Genomic DNA, 16,677 nt, shown 5'->3' on the forward strand with positions numbered 1-16,677 from the left:
GCAGGACTGTCCTGTTGGGAGACAGACATGTTCTGTGCCTTGGCCAGAAGAATGCAGGGAGGGAAACAGTGATGGATTCAGAGGCCTCTCTAGTGGTCAGTTCTGTCCGGAGTCAGAATGGGCTGGCGATGGAGGTGGGGGCCAGGGAATGGGTGTCCCCAGTCCCACAAGAGCTGCCTTCCCAGGAGGCTGTGGAGGGCAGTCCAGCCCCAACCATCAGGGAGACCTGGGCTTGGATTCCAATGCTGCTGCCTCCTTAGCTGGGTGTCCTTGGGAAAGGTGCTGGCCCCCTCTGTGCTTCAGTTTCTTACTCTGTGAAATAGGGTGATGCAGGGCCTCCCTCACATGTCAGGGTTGGGATTCATCAAGACCTAGATGGTGACAGCTGTACAAAATGATCACAAACCCAGTCTTCGAGACTTGGTGGAGACTTTGGGGGGGCATTTTCCTCATGTCCAGAGTGGCCTGTGCTATGCTCAGAGTAGAGTTGGGGGTTTCCTGGGCAGCCAGGGAAGGTCCCCATCAGCAAGCAGCCTGGCCTCTCAACCCAAAAACATCCTACTCTGTGTGGAATAAAAATAAAATGTGGGAATTCCCTGGTGGCCCAGAGGGTTAAAGAGCCAACATTGTCACTGCTATGGTTCAGGTTGCAACCGTGGCACAGGTTCGATCCCTGGCCCAGGAACTTCCACATGCCATGGGTACGGCCAAAAAAAAAAGAACAAAATATGAAGCCAGCCATGATCTATGGGGGTCAGGGCACAACCCCCTCCTCAGCAGCTTTTCCTGATTAGAAAAGAGACAGCCCCCCGAGTCTTAGACACGGCAGCCAGAGTCTTGGGGATGCACAGGCTTTTGCTGGAATATTTTAACCTTTTGTCTTAAGCCCTCTCACTTCACAAGCTTATTAGTCTTTTTTCTTTTTTTAATTTTAGGACTGAACCCACAGCATATGGAGGTTCCCAGGCTAGGGGTTGAATCGGAGCTATAGCCGCCAGCCTACACCACAGCCACAGCAATGCCAGATTCTTAACCCACTGAGCGAGGCCAGAGATCAAACCTGTGTCCTCATGGATGCTAGTCAAATGCATTTCCACTGAGCCACAACGGGAACTCCACGCTTCACTAGCTTAGAAGCATTGGAAGATTTCTGCCAGAACCACTCTTGGGATTACCGAGTTACCATTTCCACTCCAGGCTCCCTCTTGGCTATAGGTGCATGTGTCCAAAGGGGCATAGGTGGTGGTGGGGTGAGGGGGACCCTTCCCTCTTCCCCCACTGCTGCCTCCTCTGAGCACACAGTGACCCAGGGGTTCTCTCTGGCTGTGCGCATCAGAGAAGGTGCTGGCTGATGGTGGGGATCATTTTCCCTGGGTGAGGGGCAGGGGGCGCCTCCCACAGAGGAGTCCACCTCCCACAGAGCCTCTCTTGCTTCTGCCACCATCCCTGCCTTTGCTCCTGGGATGGAGTAGGCAGGGGGCGGGGTGGGGCAGGTGCCGCAGGCTTCGTGGGCAACAGGCACGAATCCATGTACAGATTTGGGCAGCTGAGGACTGAATCCCCGCTTACTGCTCACCAGCCCTGCAGCCTGGGCAAGCTGATCAGTCTTAGAAGAAGTGGTTTTTTTCCTACAGTTGGGTGGACTTCAAGACCAGCCTCAGGGAGGAGTTTTTTTTTTCCTTGTGCTAAAAACATGTCACTTCCTAAAGGGAAGTAAGAGCCAGAAAAAAGTCAAGCAGGAGGGTTGTGGTGGAGACTGTGCCAGCTGCATGTTCTGGATTAATCCAGGGCGGCCTCTCCTCTGAGGAGACCAGCTGAAACCAGGTCTATATGGGGACCTGACAGCACTGGTGAGCGGACAGGCACATAGCAACCAAGCATATCTGTGGGGCAGGTTGTGGACTGAAAAAGGCCTGCAGTCACTTTGTCCTCCATCTCCTGGTACAGAGGCTGACCTGTCCTTTCTGTTGCAAGGGGTTCATGAATAGCTCTCCACTGATGACAAAAGAAGCATGTTTAGTAATAAAACCTTCCCAAAATAGAGAAAAGCACAAAAAAGGGAAAAGCAATCATCCGTAATTCTACCACCCACAGATAAGTCCTCCCCATATTTTTGTGTTTGTTCTTCCCGGACTTTTCATGTGCTGGTTTGTTTTTATAGTTATTCTAAAAATGGGATTCCAGTGGACATACTTTTTTGTGGCCTACTTTTTTTCACTTAACATAGCATGAGGTTTTCCCACATCATTAAGAAGAATCCTTATAGAATGTAATAGCTGCAGAGTATTTTATCATCTATATCATTTATTCAACTAGTCTCCTAGTTACATTTTTTATACTGACCATTTTTTACCCTTGTAGTCGACATCCCGGAAATAAATCTAGGCTTATTTCCATGATTATCTCCTTAGAATAAATGTCTAGAAGTTGAATTGCTGGCCCAAAGGGTTTGCACATGTTGAAGGCTTTTGATGTATACTGCCAAATTGCCCTCCTGGAGGCTATACTAATTTACATTCCCACCAACAGCACATGAATGCTACATGTTTCCCCAAGTCCTGGCCAACCATAGATATTATACTTTTAAATCTATGACAATACAATAAGTTAAAAATTTATGGATGTATGTATGTATCTTGTTTTAATTTGAGATGCGTTTTCATTAGAAGTGCAGTCCCAAAGAGATGAATTTTGAAAAAGTTTGTGTAATCCTAACTGTCATCTGGTGGTCAAACTTGGAATTGCAGGTATAGCATTTAAAGATGAAATAGTCCTTTCCCATTGTGGCTCAGCGATAAGGAAATCGACTAAGATCCATAAGGATGTGGGTTGGATCCCTGGCTTCGCTCAGTGGGTTGAGGATCCAGCATTGCCTTAAGCTGTAGTGTAGATCGCAGATGCCGCTCAGATCTGGCGTGGCTGTGGTGTAGGCCAGAGGCTGCAGCTGTTTCAACCCTTAGCCTGGAAACTTACACATGCCACGAGTGTGGCCCTAAAAAAGAAAAAGAAAAAAGAAAAAAAAAAAAGAGGAACTCATTACGGTTTGAGAGCTTTTGGATTCAATAGACCCAAGGACAGCAGACATCGTGGAATCAGCAGCACAGGGGAAATTTGGGCTCAGAACATTGTGAGTCCAAGGTAGGACCTGAAAAAGAGCCCTGGGCACAGCACTCTTACATTTGTGGGTGGTAATCAGCATTTGTGTTGGTAAAGTGATCTTGCCATCTCATAAATAGCAGGCTTGGTTAGCTGTGTTCATCAAATCCTAGTTGTGTACCAGGGAAGCTCAAAGAGAATCAGACCCAGTCACGGTCCTTGGGGAGCTGTGGGGGAGAGGGACCCAGAGCTAATTTGCCATGGGATAGAGAGGGAGGGACAACTAGGGGTCACTGTGACCTTCTTAGAGATTTCTTATCACAAGCTCTTTTTTCCTTTCTAAGCTGTGGCTTCTGTCTAGGATGAAAAGACTTATCTCTCCTGCAAGGCTCCAACTTGCCCACCCATTGACTTTTGCACAAAAAAAGTCTCATCATCTCCTATTTACAACCTCATACATCCTCATATTTCCTCTTCCTTGGTATTTGGACTTTTTTTGACTCTTAGCATTGGGCTTTAGTGACTTTGGGGTTTGTTTTACACTTTCGGAATCTAGTTCAAACATTTCTTGAAAAAAAAGTGTTTTTAGTAAATCTTCCACAGCTCAAGATTTGTGTGTGTATCTGGATGGAAGAGGAAAGTGTTGGGTTGTGAGGCCAGTGGCACAAAGAAATAATGAAACCCAGCAAAGGCCCTGGGGTGGGGGGACCTGCTCACTCCGGAACCACCATTGGTCCTTGTCTCTCCACCAGATGCTTTTCTGGGTCTTTGGCCCAGCACCAAACAAGGAAGACAAGGCCACTCCCCAGAGTGGGGAGGAGGGAACCAAACAAGAAACTGACAAGATAGCTTCAAACAGTGAAATGTCCTATATAGAGGACGTGATGCGAGGACTGGCTGGGTGGGTGCCATTTGGATTAAATAATCGGAAAGCTCTTGAGTGAGATGACATTTGAGCTGAGACTTAAATGATGAAAAGATACAGCAGTCTTGGAGGGGAAAATGCTCCTGGCCGAGAAAGAAAGAAGGGTGCAGGTTATGCAGTAGAAACAAGCTTTGTGCGTGTGCGTTCGGGACATGTGCGAGACCAGAGTGGTTGCGGTGAGCGAGCAAGTGCCAGGAAACAGTAGAAGGGGAGACCGGAGGGGTCTCCAGGCCACTTGGAGTAGAATCGTGTAGGCCACAGGGAGAGGCTGACCCAGGCAGGAGGCCAAGGGAACTTGGCTCTGGGTTTACAGAAACCACTTGTCCCCAGAGACAGGCTGCTTTGCCAAGGGCTGGGAGATTCGTTCCCCTGAGAGAACCAGAAAAAGACTGTCCAGGAGTTCCAGTTGTGGCGGAGCAGAAACGAATCCAACTAGGAACCATGAGCTCAGTGGGTTGGGGATCTGGCATTGCCGTGAGCTGTGGTGTAGGTCGCAGACTCGGCTGGGATCTGGCATTGCGGTGACTCTGGCATAGGCTGGTGGCTACAACTCCGATTAGACCCCCAGCCTGGGAACCTCCATATGCCTTGGGGGTGGCCCCAAAAAGACAAAAAAAAAAAGGTCTGTCCAAGCCCATCTTCCAGAAGCCTTTCCAATGAGCCAGAGAACAAAGGCACAGGTCCAGCCCTTGCTGGGGGCATTCTTGCCCGGCTCTCCCACCCGGGAGGTGGGGAGGAGGTGGTCTTAGCCCTGCTGGACAGAGAGGGCAGCTGGGCTCAGGGGCTGATAGGACTTGGCTGAGACACAAGACCCACCATAGAGCAGAGCCTGGGTTAGCACCCAGGCTTAGACTCACCATCACACCAGCCACCCCTATCAATTAGTAGGTCCTGTGCATTAGCAGGGCAGTCCTCCTCCTCTCACCACCCAGAGAAACAGATATCTAGAGTGAATGTTGTTTCTGCTCCTCATCACTTTTTTTATCTGACCCTCAGCTGCCTCCCCAGTCCACCCATGTTATCAAATTAAGACCCTTTACCACTTTCCATTTAAAAAGAAAAAGAAGGCATTTCTGTTGTGGCACAGCAGAAATGAACCTGACTGGTATCCATGGTACCCAGGATGCAGGTTCGATCCCGGCCTCACTTGGTGTGTCAGGAATCCAGCGTTGCCGTGAGCTGGGGCAGATGCAGCTTGGATCTGGCATCGCTGTGGCTGTGGCATAGGCTGGCAGCTGTAGCTGCAATTAGACCCTAGCCTGGGAACCTCCATATGCCTCGGTGTGGCCCTAAAAAAAAAAGAAAAGGAAAAACAGAAAACCAGGTCTAATTTAAGTCGATTTCTCTGTTCCACCTTCTCTCCTGTTCTTCATTCATAAGTCTGTATCATAATGATTTTAGAAATTAGGGGAGTTCCCTAGTGGCTCAGCAGGTTAAGGATCCAGCATTGTCACTGCTGTGGCTCAGCTTGCTGCTATGGTATGAGTTCAGTCCCTGACTTGGGGACTTACACATGCCGCAGGCGCAGCCAAAAAAAAAAAAATAGGACAGTAAGCATCCCCCTCATGATGAAATGTCCAATTCCATTTCCCTGGCCACATCCCATCCTTGTCGAGGAGGCCATGTCAAGAGACCACGGCCGTGATCAAGTCCCTCCCATCCCATGGGGAGGCAGTCATTTAGCCCCTCTGGGCTTCTGTGTCCACATCTGCAGTGTGAGGCTTGACCTGGATGAAAACCTCATGGATCAGATCTGTGCAGCACTCACAGTTTCCAGGTACTTCCCATCCCTGGACATGAGGCTTCCTGCCCATTTTGCATATTGAAAAACTGAAGCTTTGGAGTTCCCATCGTGGCTCAGCAGTAATGAACCTGTCTAGTATCCATGAGGACGTGGATTCGATCCCTGGCCTCACTCAGTGGGTTAGAGGATCTGGCGTTACTGTGAGCTATGATGTAGGTCACAGATGTGGCTGGCATCTGTCATTGCTGTGGCTGTGGTGTAGGCCAGCAGCTGCAGCTCCAATTCAACCCCTAGCCTGGGAACTTCCATATGATACAGGTGCAGCCCTAAAAAGAAAAAAAAAAAAAAAAAAAACTGAAGCTTTCGAGTTCTCATTGTGGCTCTGCAGGTTAAGGGCCTGACGTGGGGGTGAGGAAGTGGGTTCAATCCATGGCCTCACTCAGTGGGTTAAGGATCTGGCATTGCCACAAGCTATGGCATAGGTCACAGATATGGCCTAAACCCTGAGTTGCTGTGGCTGTGGCATAGGCCACAGCTGCGGCTCCAATTCAACCTCTAGCCCAAGAACTTCATATGCTGCAGGTGTGGCCACTTAGAAAAGAAAAGAAAAACTGAAGTTTAGAGTGGCTTTTCCACTTTTCCAGATCTCACAGTGGCCAGCACATGGGGCCTGACTTCCCCCAGAAAACTCCCTAGACCCCAGACAGTGAGACCTTCCCACACAGAGATCGTTATGTTACAGTGGCTAGGGCTGTAATGCATACAGAAAGGGCCTCAGGCCCCACAGAGAAAGGAGGTGCTAACTCTGCCTGGGATCAGGGGAGGCCTCATAGAAGAGGGAAAATCGGGGTAGCTCTTGAGGAATGAGTAGGAGTTTGGCAGGAGGAAAATGTAGGAAGGTGTTCCATGCAACAACACAGGCACAATGAAAACAGCAGAGCGGAGGAGTTCCTGTTGTGGCTCAGTAGGTTAAGAACCCAACTACTATCCACGAAAATGCAGGTTCGATCCCCGACTTCACTCAGTGGATTAAGGATCCAGCATTGCCTTGAGCTGTGGGATAGGTCCCAGACGTGGCTCGGATCCCAAGTTGCTGTGGCTGTGGTGTTGGCCAGCAGCTACAGCTCTGATTGGACCCCTAGCCTGGGACCCTCCATATGCTGTGGGTCCAGCTCTAAAAAGACAAAAAAAAGAAAACGGCAGGGTTGAGATGTGGTCTCATGTGCCCGAGGACAGTGACTCTGAGGGAGGGCAGGGGAAGGCAGGAAGATGCTGCTGAGTGAAGGGCCTCCACCCACCCAGAGGGATGTGGACAGATGTGCATATGGGAAAGGCCTCCCTGGCTGCAGGGCAGAGACTGGAGAAAGGGGGTCCAGGGAGGAGGCAGCTACAATGATGTCAGGCGGCTGAATCAAGAGTGTCTCCATAAGGATGGAGTGAAAGCGGGCAGATTGGAGAGGTGAGAGCTGGTGGGAGTTGCAGGCTGGCTCTGGCAGGTGAGGGACCAGAACCAGAACTCCTAGCACTTGGTGGTACCCAGTTCCCCAAGCAGCATCTGGCTAAAACCCTCAGAATCAGTCTTGGGGGCATCAACCGCCTAGACCCCAGGGGACCGTGTAAGCTCTGAGCTGAAATGTGGGATGTGAGGCAGGGCCTCTGCCTGGGACCAATTTTGAAATGAATAACTCAGTTAGACTGTTTAGAATTAATCGTGAACAAAAAAGGACCATGGGACACCACACATTCATATGCTTTTTTGCACTCTCGTAGTTCAAAAACAGCTTTGATTGTAAAAATGTAATTAGTTAAATGATTCATCTGTAATATCCCAAATTCATCTGTTTTTAGATTTCAACATCCTACATATTTCATCTGACCCCTGCAGCGCCGCTCCCCAGGTTCTGGGTGGAGAGGGGATGGGATGAGAGTGGACTTCGCCAGCCCCCGCTAACGGCCCCAGGATTAGAACCTTGGGGAGCCACAGCCAGGCCTGAGGGAAAGGGCCACCACATTGGCCTTTCCTCCCTCCTCACCAGGGTCCCTCGAAAGCCCAGACAGGTGCTCCTTGACCCAGGCCCTTTGCCTTGGGCCCAGGCTATGTCCCATATCCTTCGAGCATCACACACGGAGCAGCCAAAGGACAGGCGGGCTGAGCTGCTCCTCCTCCAGCGGCTCCCAGGTGTCCTTCTCACCATCTGGCAGCAGCCGGGGAGCCCCCAGACCCGCACCTGCACCTCCCACAGCGGGGCCTTCTCCCCATGTCTAGCCCTGGGATTGCCCTCAGCAGGGACAGTCCACGGGGGGCAGGGCAGAAGTCTGTCCTGCCCTCTGTGGGTGTCCCTGTGACGTCTTTGCAGAGTGGTGCCTCCCAGGCTGCTTGGTGGTCCCTCTTCCCACGTCCCCAGGCAGAAAAGCAACCTCACCCCACTGCCCGGAAGAGCTTGTCCACAGCCCTGCACTAGGTCTCTGGGCCAAGCTCAGGTCTTCCAAGTAAACAGACTTGAGGGAAAGCAGTTATTTGGGGTCTGAAGCTGGTCCTCCCAGCTTCCCCCCAAATCTGGGACTGGCCCCCTGTCCTGCCCAGGCAGAGGAGAGAGAGTGGGCTTTGGGGCTCCGTAGACTCTGTGATCTCAGACTTATCCCTAGCCCCTCTTCAGCTGTGCGGGGAGCCAGGTAGTGGACCCTAGCACTGGGCACACAGGCTGGGTTCAGTGAATGACCATCCTTCCTGCCACCATGACGGTCACTGACCCCGGAAGGGGAAGCCCTTGACGCTGAAGGAGCCCCTTTCAGGCCAATGTACCCAGTGCCCAGTGCCCAGACCGTGGCCCAAGGGCAGGACTGCCCTTGACAGTCTTCAGCAGATCAAGAGCGCCCTCTGGTGTCCCCAGGCCAGGCACCAGAGCCAGGAGGAAACCGGCCATTCATTCATAGGAGAGTTTGCTTAACAGTTGGTTCGTTCAACAAATATTGGTTGTGTTCCCACTAGATATGAGGCACTCTGTCTGGTATTTGGGGTACAATTAGCAAGAAATACATCCAGGGCCCCTACTCGCATGGAGGCTGGGACCGAGTGGGAGAGAGAATCAAAATTCAGGGCCAGGAACGTAAAGCTTGCTGTGAGCTTCTGTGACCTGGACCTGGTCTGGGACAGGGGTGGGCAGGGCCTCCACTCAAAGAACAGGAGGTGTGAGCTGAGGTCGGAAGACCAAGTAGGGACTGACGAGTGGGGAGCTGCAGGGGAATGTCCAGAGAGAGGGTGGGCCCAAGACAAGCCAGGCTGGGAGGGAACAGGAGGGGTCGGGAATCAGCAGTCATGGAGCACCTGGCTTCATTGAGCAAGTTGGCTGCCTCCCCAGGGCCCAGGTGGAGCAAACTGCAGTGACATCCAACCTGGGAAGGGCCAGGCTGAAACAAAAATGTTGCAAACACATCAGGCTGCCCAGGACGCAGTGAGTTCCCTGTCATTGGAGGTGTGTAAGCCAGAGCTGTGTACTCACCTTTTAGGAAGCGCATCTAGGGAGATTTGGCCCCTGTGGGTCCTCTTCCATATAAGGGTGGGTCCTTCCACCTATGGGTCCTCCCTTCAAGGGTTCTCAGACCCAAACTCAGGGGGACAGGATAGCGCAAGCCCAGCTTGGGGGGGCCAGGGAAGGGGGCACTTCACAGATCCACAGACTGGAGTTCCCGTCCTGGCTCAGCAGTTAACAAACCTGACTAGCATCCATGAGGATGCAGGTTCCATCCCTGGCCTTGTTCATTGGGTTAAGGATCCGGCATTGCCATGAGCTGTGGTGTAGGTCACGGATGCAGCTTGGATCCCATGTTGCTATGGCTGTGGTGCAGGCCGGCAGCTATATCTCTGATTGGACCGCTAGCCTGGGAACTTCCATATGTCACGGGTACGGCCCTAAAAAGACAAAAAAAAAAAAAAAAAAAACTAAGACTTGATTCATTGATAACATAAACAAAAATGAACAAACCTTTAGCTGGAAAAAAGAACCTTTACCAAGAAACAACAAAAAAAAAGATCCACAGACAGCCCTCAGAGCCAGGCCTCTGGTGGGCACTGGCACCTGGGGGACAGTCACTGTGGGGAGGGAAGAAGCTCTGGGCTGAGGGGGAGTTGAGGAGCTCTTCTCAGAGATGACCCATGAGTCTGGAAGGAGGCCCATGGAGGCAGAAGAGGGGTCCTTGAATGTCAGGCCAAGGGGTCCTGCGGCTCTCCTCTGAGGGCAGGGCTGAGGCTGTGCCAGCTGCTGCCAAAGCCAGAGGAGGGTGGTGAGGCAGGACACATGCAGGGTTTAGGCATGAGATTCAGGCTTGGGTCCCAGCCAAAGCTGGCCATGCCTGGCCTGTCCAAGCTCCAGTTTCTTTGTCTGTGGAGTCGGGGTGATAATGATGCCTACCTGATGGGGCTGGGCTCAGCATCCAGGTGAGAAGGCAAAGGTGTGTGTCTTTTAGCTCCACCCCACTTCCTGGATTCCTGCCCCAGAACTTGCCCAGCTCATCACAGTCACACTGCAACCCTCTAGCACCAAGCTCCAGGCCAGGCACTGTCACCTATGAGAAGCCACTCAGTCCACACCACACCCACTTTCCAGGAAAGAGGAGGAAACAGGCTCCAGGAAGTTAAGCAGCTCCCTCCAAGGTGTGCGGGGTAAAGACAAGGTGATCAGGATGAGCCCCCCACCCCCCGGCACCATACTTGGCTTCGTAGGAAGGATGGGCGTGTGGGGACAGAAGGGAGGCAGGGAGGCTGGTGGAGCCTGGTCCAGGAGAGAGTCCTAGGCAGGGGTGGTGGGGGGACTGAACGTGGACGTGATTTGGTTCAGAGCTAGAATTGCAGGCTCCCAAGCTCACTGATGCCTCACAAGCCAGGTGAGGAGATGGGGGCGCTGGCTGGGTGCGGTAGAGTTTGGGGAACAACTGGGCTGGGGCTGCACTCAGGGCAGGGGTGGCACACGCCCCATCTAAGGGGGCACCGCAGCTCAGCCCAAGCAGGTCAGCCACAACCACAGCTTCCACCATTTCATGAAAGGCTGGAAATACAAACTTTAGAGGTAGGCTTTGGACCCTTAAGGATTCCAAGCAATCCATTACCAGGAAACCATGGAAACCACAGAGGGGCCATCCCAAAGCCCGGGGTGGCAGGGGGGCTGGAAATTCAAACATGAGTGAGAAGGAGGAAGCTGGGATGTGGCCCCAGAGACTAAGGCTGAGGACAAGAGGGAAGATCAGGAGTGTGGCCCGGGGCACCAGGGATTTCAGTCACTCTGTCCCCAGTGTCCCTGGTGTCCCAGTAATGCTATGTCTCAGTCCCACTGTCCAAGTCACCCTGTCCCAGGTGGGCCACCTCCCTTTCAACTGCCTCCATCATGGCATTCCAGCCACACCGGGACCATCACCCTTCAGGTCCATCCTGCTAGATCCTCACCCTCGCGGAGGCTGCCACCGAAATGGGTGACCCAGCCTGTCTGCTGTTCCCATGGCTTCCATTAGACCAGCCCCATGTGCCTGAGCTGGAGACACCAGGCAGCTCTGGGCAGACAAGCCCAACTCACTGACCCAGCTCTTTCCAACCTCTCACACCCTATGGGAGTCAGGCCTGTTACTCCCCTTCTCCCCACCCAGGAACAAGTTTTCCTGATACCTGACAGGGTAATCGTGTAACAGGCAAATGTGTCATTTAAGCAGATATTTGGGGATTGGTTCAAAGGCATAGCACTACCTCTTCTAGCCATGATGTGTAATGGCTGGACATACACATAATTGCTTCCAGCGCACACAGGATATTCACCAAGCGTGCCTTCTCCCCAAAATGGAAGCCAGCTGGCTTTCTGGCCTCCCAGAATCATAGAGCTGAAAGGGACCTGGAGACTTTCTGTACCAAGGGTCATCAACCCTGATGCCCCTGCAGAGCTGGCAGGTCCCCTCGGCGGGCCGGCGGCCCAGGCGTGAGGCAGTAGGGTAGAGTGGGGCCTGTGGCCCTGGGGCACGGCCCAGCTAAAGGAGCACTTGACCCAGCAGGTATCGCCAGGTGTGTGAACTCAGGTGTGCAAGATCTTCAACTTTTCAAGAAAATCCCTACACCACGTGTTTACGTCAAACGTCATAGCTGTTAAGTGTGGCAACTGAATGAGTTAGTGGTCGTTGCTGCTGTGTTTTTGTGTTTTTCTTTCGTTTTCATTTTTTCTGTTATAGTTGATTTACATTAGCCTGTCAATTTGCTGTTGTTTTTTGAACTGCATGGACCAAACCAACCCTGGCTCCAGGCTAGCCCTGCCCTGGCCCTGCCCTTCCCTGCTGATGCTCTGACCCAGCTAAACCCTCCACGGCTTCCTATGAGTTGGGTGCGATAGGTGACTGCAGAGCCTGGGGGACGGGGTCCCCCAGGAGGAACTGTGTGAACTCCTCAGGCCCGATCTGCAGCCAGGCTGGACATAAGAAGCTGGGCTCCTTCATCCCTTACCCGAGGGTGGCATTCGAGTCTAGGAAATTGCTAAGCATGGCCAGTCTCACCGTGACCCGTGTGTGTGAATAGCCTGGCCTGAGAAATCAGAACCACGTGGTGCCGACCTGCCCGAGGGGGCTGCCCACCGACCCCTTTGCCGAGTGGACAGCCCTAATGAGGGAGCCTTCACGCAGGAATGTGCACGTCCCAGGCTGGGCCCCGGGGGCCCCAACAGCCTTGTAATTTGATGAATTGTCAACATCTGGGCCATAATTACTGGGCCCTGGACTGATAATCCTGGTAAGCCCCCTCATCCAGGGGCCCCGTCCTGGTGCATTTTGAGGGCTCCATTCCCCGACAGGAGCCATCAGCGTTAATTACAACCAGAAAGCAGGACAGTCCCCCAGCCCCGGCCAGTCTGAGCATTTACTCCTGTCTCCATGGAAACATGGCCAGGATATTGACTTAGTTCGGTTCCCTAGATACTCCCGCCAGCTGGGATGCCTGAGTCCCAGTTAACAGGGAGGAGCAGACCCGGTATAGAAAACGGTCCACGCAGCTTCTTCACTTTAAGATCCCTCCGAGGCTTGTCCCCTGCTGGACATTGAGAAGCGGCAGCGGTGGAGTCGGGCATACTCCACTGCTTAGGAGATACCAACCAGAGAGGGAGGGAGCAACCCCATGAAGGTAAGAGACGTGAACAGTGGCACAGCCCAGTGTCCCACCACCCGCTCGAAAGGCCACACAAAGGTCCCCTCCCAGCGCTGCCACCCCAGGGCCAGTGTGGACTCCACCCAGTATCCACTTGCCTGTAAAGGCTCACATCTTGGAGTAGCTCTAGGAGAAGAGAGGAAGGAGGCTGATCTGGGACCCATGAACCCATGATGAACTTGTCGTTTGGGAGAAGGGCACGACCTCCACTTTACAGATGAGGAGACTGAGCCTCTGGGCTGTGCAGGTCCCTGAGCGAGGCCAGGGGCCAGCGCAGGGGCTCTGTCCTCCTGGCCAGTGATTCACGTGCAGCCCAGGGCCTTGCTAGCTTCCACACATCCAGAAGTATCCTGGAGCTCAGCTGATCTGTACCAGGGAGGAGTGATTTAGAGCAGAACCCAGGCTTGTAAACAGCTGTGAGGCTTCGTGGAGGGCAGAAGGCGTTGAAAACCTCTGGTGAATTCCACGGCTTTGATCAGGCAGGGAAGGGGGCCGGCAGGAACCGAGAGCCTCCGGGCACAGTACTGTGGCGTCTGACCTGGATCACCCGTTCCTTGAAAGCTGAGGCTCAGAGAGGGGAATCCAGGCAAAGCCTAAGCCCTGCCTTCACTGCCGGGGCTGCCTGGTGTTGTTCTTTCCTGCCCCCCTCCGGTGGGAGATGCAGGGAGAGAAGCAGCTGGAGCAGGGGAGATGGTTGGGGAAGATGAGGGCTGCCTTGATGGGCTAAGACCCCCTGGCACTGAGGCCAAGGCTCCACCCCATCTGGGGCTCTGCTCTTCCAGATGGCCCGGCTTCCTAGAGCAGCCCCATCCTGCTCAAAACCAGCTTGTCATCAGCTGGGACACTCAGCCTTGACCTTGTCCTGCCTTGGTCCAGCCTGGTGCTGGACCCACCCCATGTTTGTCCTTGTCTCCCATCCAACCAGCCCCTGACCCTTCCCCAGGCTGTTTCTCCTGCTCTCTGAGGACCCAGAGCCAGACTTGGGTCTCCCTCCAGCCCAGGAAGACGCCTGGTTTATAGATGGTCCACACAGCCTGCTGCCGTATTTGCTTTGCCAAGATTCGAGGGGGCCCTGAGACCAGCAAGGCTGGAAATATTGCCCTCCTGGAGAACCATGAGCAGAAAGATGGCTCAGGCAAATCTCGCAGGAAAGAAGCCTATTTCACAGGGTGTAGCCCAGCTTTTCTCAAACTTACATGACTGTGGAATTCCCTTTCCCAGGCAAGCCTGTTAACCCCTTGCAGGATGGTGTTCCATGGACACCAGTTTGGGAAAGGCTATATGCAGGGAAACTGCAGGCAGGACCCATCTTGTAAGGTTCACAGCCCAGGGCCCAGCCTCCTCCAGGATAAGAGGGGCCAGTATCATGCCCCCAAGCTGGGCAGGTCATCTGACTCCAAAGCCAGGCTGTTTTCCCCCTCTACCCCACCCCTCTGTCAGTCCCCTCCTCAGTGACTCCCAGTGACCACTGGTCACCCAGCAGCCTCTCCACAGGCCACCTGTTTCCCCAGATGGAGAAATCAGGGGTCTGGGCACAGCCTTCTCGCCTAGGTGTCATCAGAGCTGAGCCCAGAGCCACCTCCACAGACCAAAGCCATGGCTATAAGTCAGTTCCATCCTCAAGACCAGGCCAGCACCCTCTACTCTCTCTCTCTCTCTTTTTTTTTTTTTGTCTTTTTGCATTTTCTAGGGCCGCTTCTGTGGCATATGGATATTCCCAGGCTAGGGATCTAATCGGAGCTGTTGCCACCGGCCTACACCAGAGCCACAGCAACGCGGGATCCAAGCCGCGTCTGCAACCTACACCACAGCTCACAGTAACGCCAGATCCTTAACCCACTGAGCAACAAGGGCAGGGATCGAACCCTCAACCTCATGGTTCCTAGTCAGATTCATTAACCACTGCGCCACGACGGGTACTCCCACCCTCTGCTCTCTAAATATTTGCACGTGGGCTTTCTGTGTTTGCCAAGAGAATCTTCTTGGCCTCAGATCCCATCACACACAGCTCCAACCTTGGGTCCCCAGGGAATTAGAGATGACTTTACTTTAGCCCCGCCGTGGACGTTTCCAAGATTGCTGCAGCGTCCATGACCCACAAAGGGCAATCTCAGAGTTGGCAGCCACTCTCGGCAAGGCGCCGCTGAGATCTGGCCATCAGAATGCTTTCAGAGACAGCTGGTGGCACTGAGTTCCCCACCCTGGGGTCGAAGGCGAGGGAACATCCCCGGGCTCCTTCTACAGCTGACATTTCCGCTTCACATCACCTGGAACTGGGCCCGGCAGAGGGTCAAAGTCAAAGGGTGTCCAGAGAGCCTTTCCCTGGGGAAGGTCTGCTCAGGGCGGAAAACAAGTGCACCAAGAATCCAGAAAGGAAGGCAAAGCCTGTGAGCTTTCTTCCCTGGACGCTGTCTGTCACCCCCCACTCCCCTGTGCTGCAGGAGACGGAGCACTGAATGGAGAGTAGTGCCCATTTCAGCCCCTGGATAATCCACTGGCTCGGCTTCTTCATCCATAGGAGGGGGCATGGCATCTGCCTCCCAGGGAGGGCTGTGGCTGGGGCAGATGCCATGAAGGATGTGGAGTCAAGTCCAAAGTGAGCCCTGCTTGGAGTTCTCGTCATGGCTCAGTGGTTAACGAATCCGACTAGGAACCATGAGGCTGCAGGTTCGGTCCCTGGCCTTGCTCAGTGGGTTAAGGATCCGGCGTTGCCGTGGCCTGTGGTGTAGGTCGCAGATGCGGCTCAGATCCCGCGTTGCTGTGGCTCTGGTGTAGGCCAGTGGCTACAGCTCCAATTAGACCCCTAGCCTGGGAACCTCCATATGCCATGAGAAATGGCCCTAGAAAAGACAAAAAAAAAAAAAAAGAGTCCTGCTTTGGGTCCTGGCCTTTATTAGGGGTGCCTTGAACTCATCATGCAGTCCAGTTCCAAGGCCAGCTCATGTCCCCAGCTGCTGCCCGCTGTGTCCTCCCTCCTGGCATATGAAGAACAGAGTTGTATTTAGTTCTATGCTGCACCTTAGTCTCCTTTTTTTTTTTTTTTTTTTCCTTGTAACGAAGCCTTCTAAAAACTCCTCTCTTGTTTCCGCTGTGGTACAATGGGATCAGTGGCATCTCTGAACACCTGGATGTAAGTTCGATCCCCAGCCTGGCACAGTGGGTTAAAGGATCCGACATTGTCACAGCTGCAGCGTAAGTCACAGCTGTGGCTCAGATCTAATCCCTGGCCTGGGGACTCCATATGCAGCAAAGTGTCCTAAAAAGAAAAAGAAAAAAAAAAACAAAAGCTCTCTGAGTCACTTTCAAATATGCAATACAGTATTGTTAACTGTAGTCACCATGCTTACATTAGAGCCCTAGGACTTATTTATCCTTTTTTTAGTTGAATTTTTTATTATATTAAAGCGTAGTTGATTTACAATGTTGTGCCAATTTCTGCTATACAGCAAAGTAACCCAGTCATACATATATATATACACTCCCTTTCTTATATTATCTTCCATCATGTTCTATCTCAAGAGATTGGATATAGTTCCCTGTGCTGTACAGCAGGACCTCATTGCATATCCATTCTAAATGTACTAGTCCGTATTTATCAATCCCAAACTCCCACTCCATCCCAGTCCCTCCCTCCTCTCCCTTGGCAACCACAAGTCTCTTCTCTATGTCTGTGAGATAGATAGATTCATCTGTTTCTATGTTGCAGATAGGTTCATTTGTGCCATAGATAGATAGATAGATACATAC

At 52.7% G+C, this 16,677-nt stretch overlaps 1 protein-coding gene across 3 annotated transcripts in view; it reads left to right on the forward strand.

Moving 5' to 3' along the window:
* COL23A1 (collagen type XXIII alpha 1 chain) overlaps positions 1 to 16,677 on the forward strand; it is a 371,218-nt gene that overhangs the window by 317,913 nt on the left and 36,628 nt on the right. The gene's annotated exons all lie outside the window — the stretch shown is intronic.

Source organism: Phacochoerus africanus, chromosome 4 (genome assembly GCF_016906955.1).
Source record: "Phacochoerus africanus isolate WHEZ1 chromosome 4, ROS_Pafr_v1, whole genome shotgun sequence".
NCBI lineage: Eukaryota > Metazoa > Chordata > Mammalia > Artiodactyla > Suidae > Phacochoerus > Phacochoerus africanus.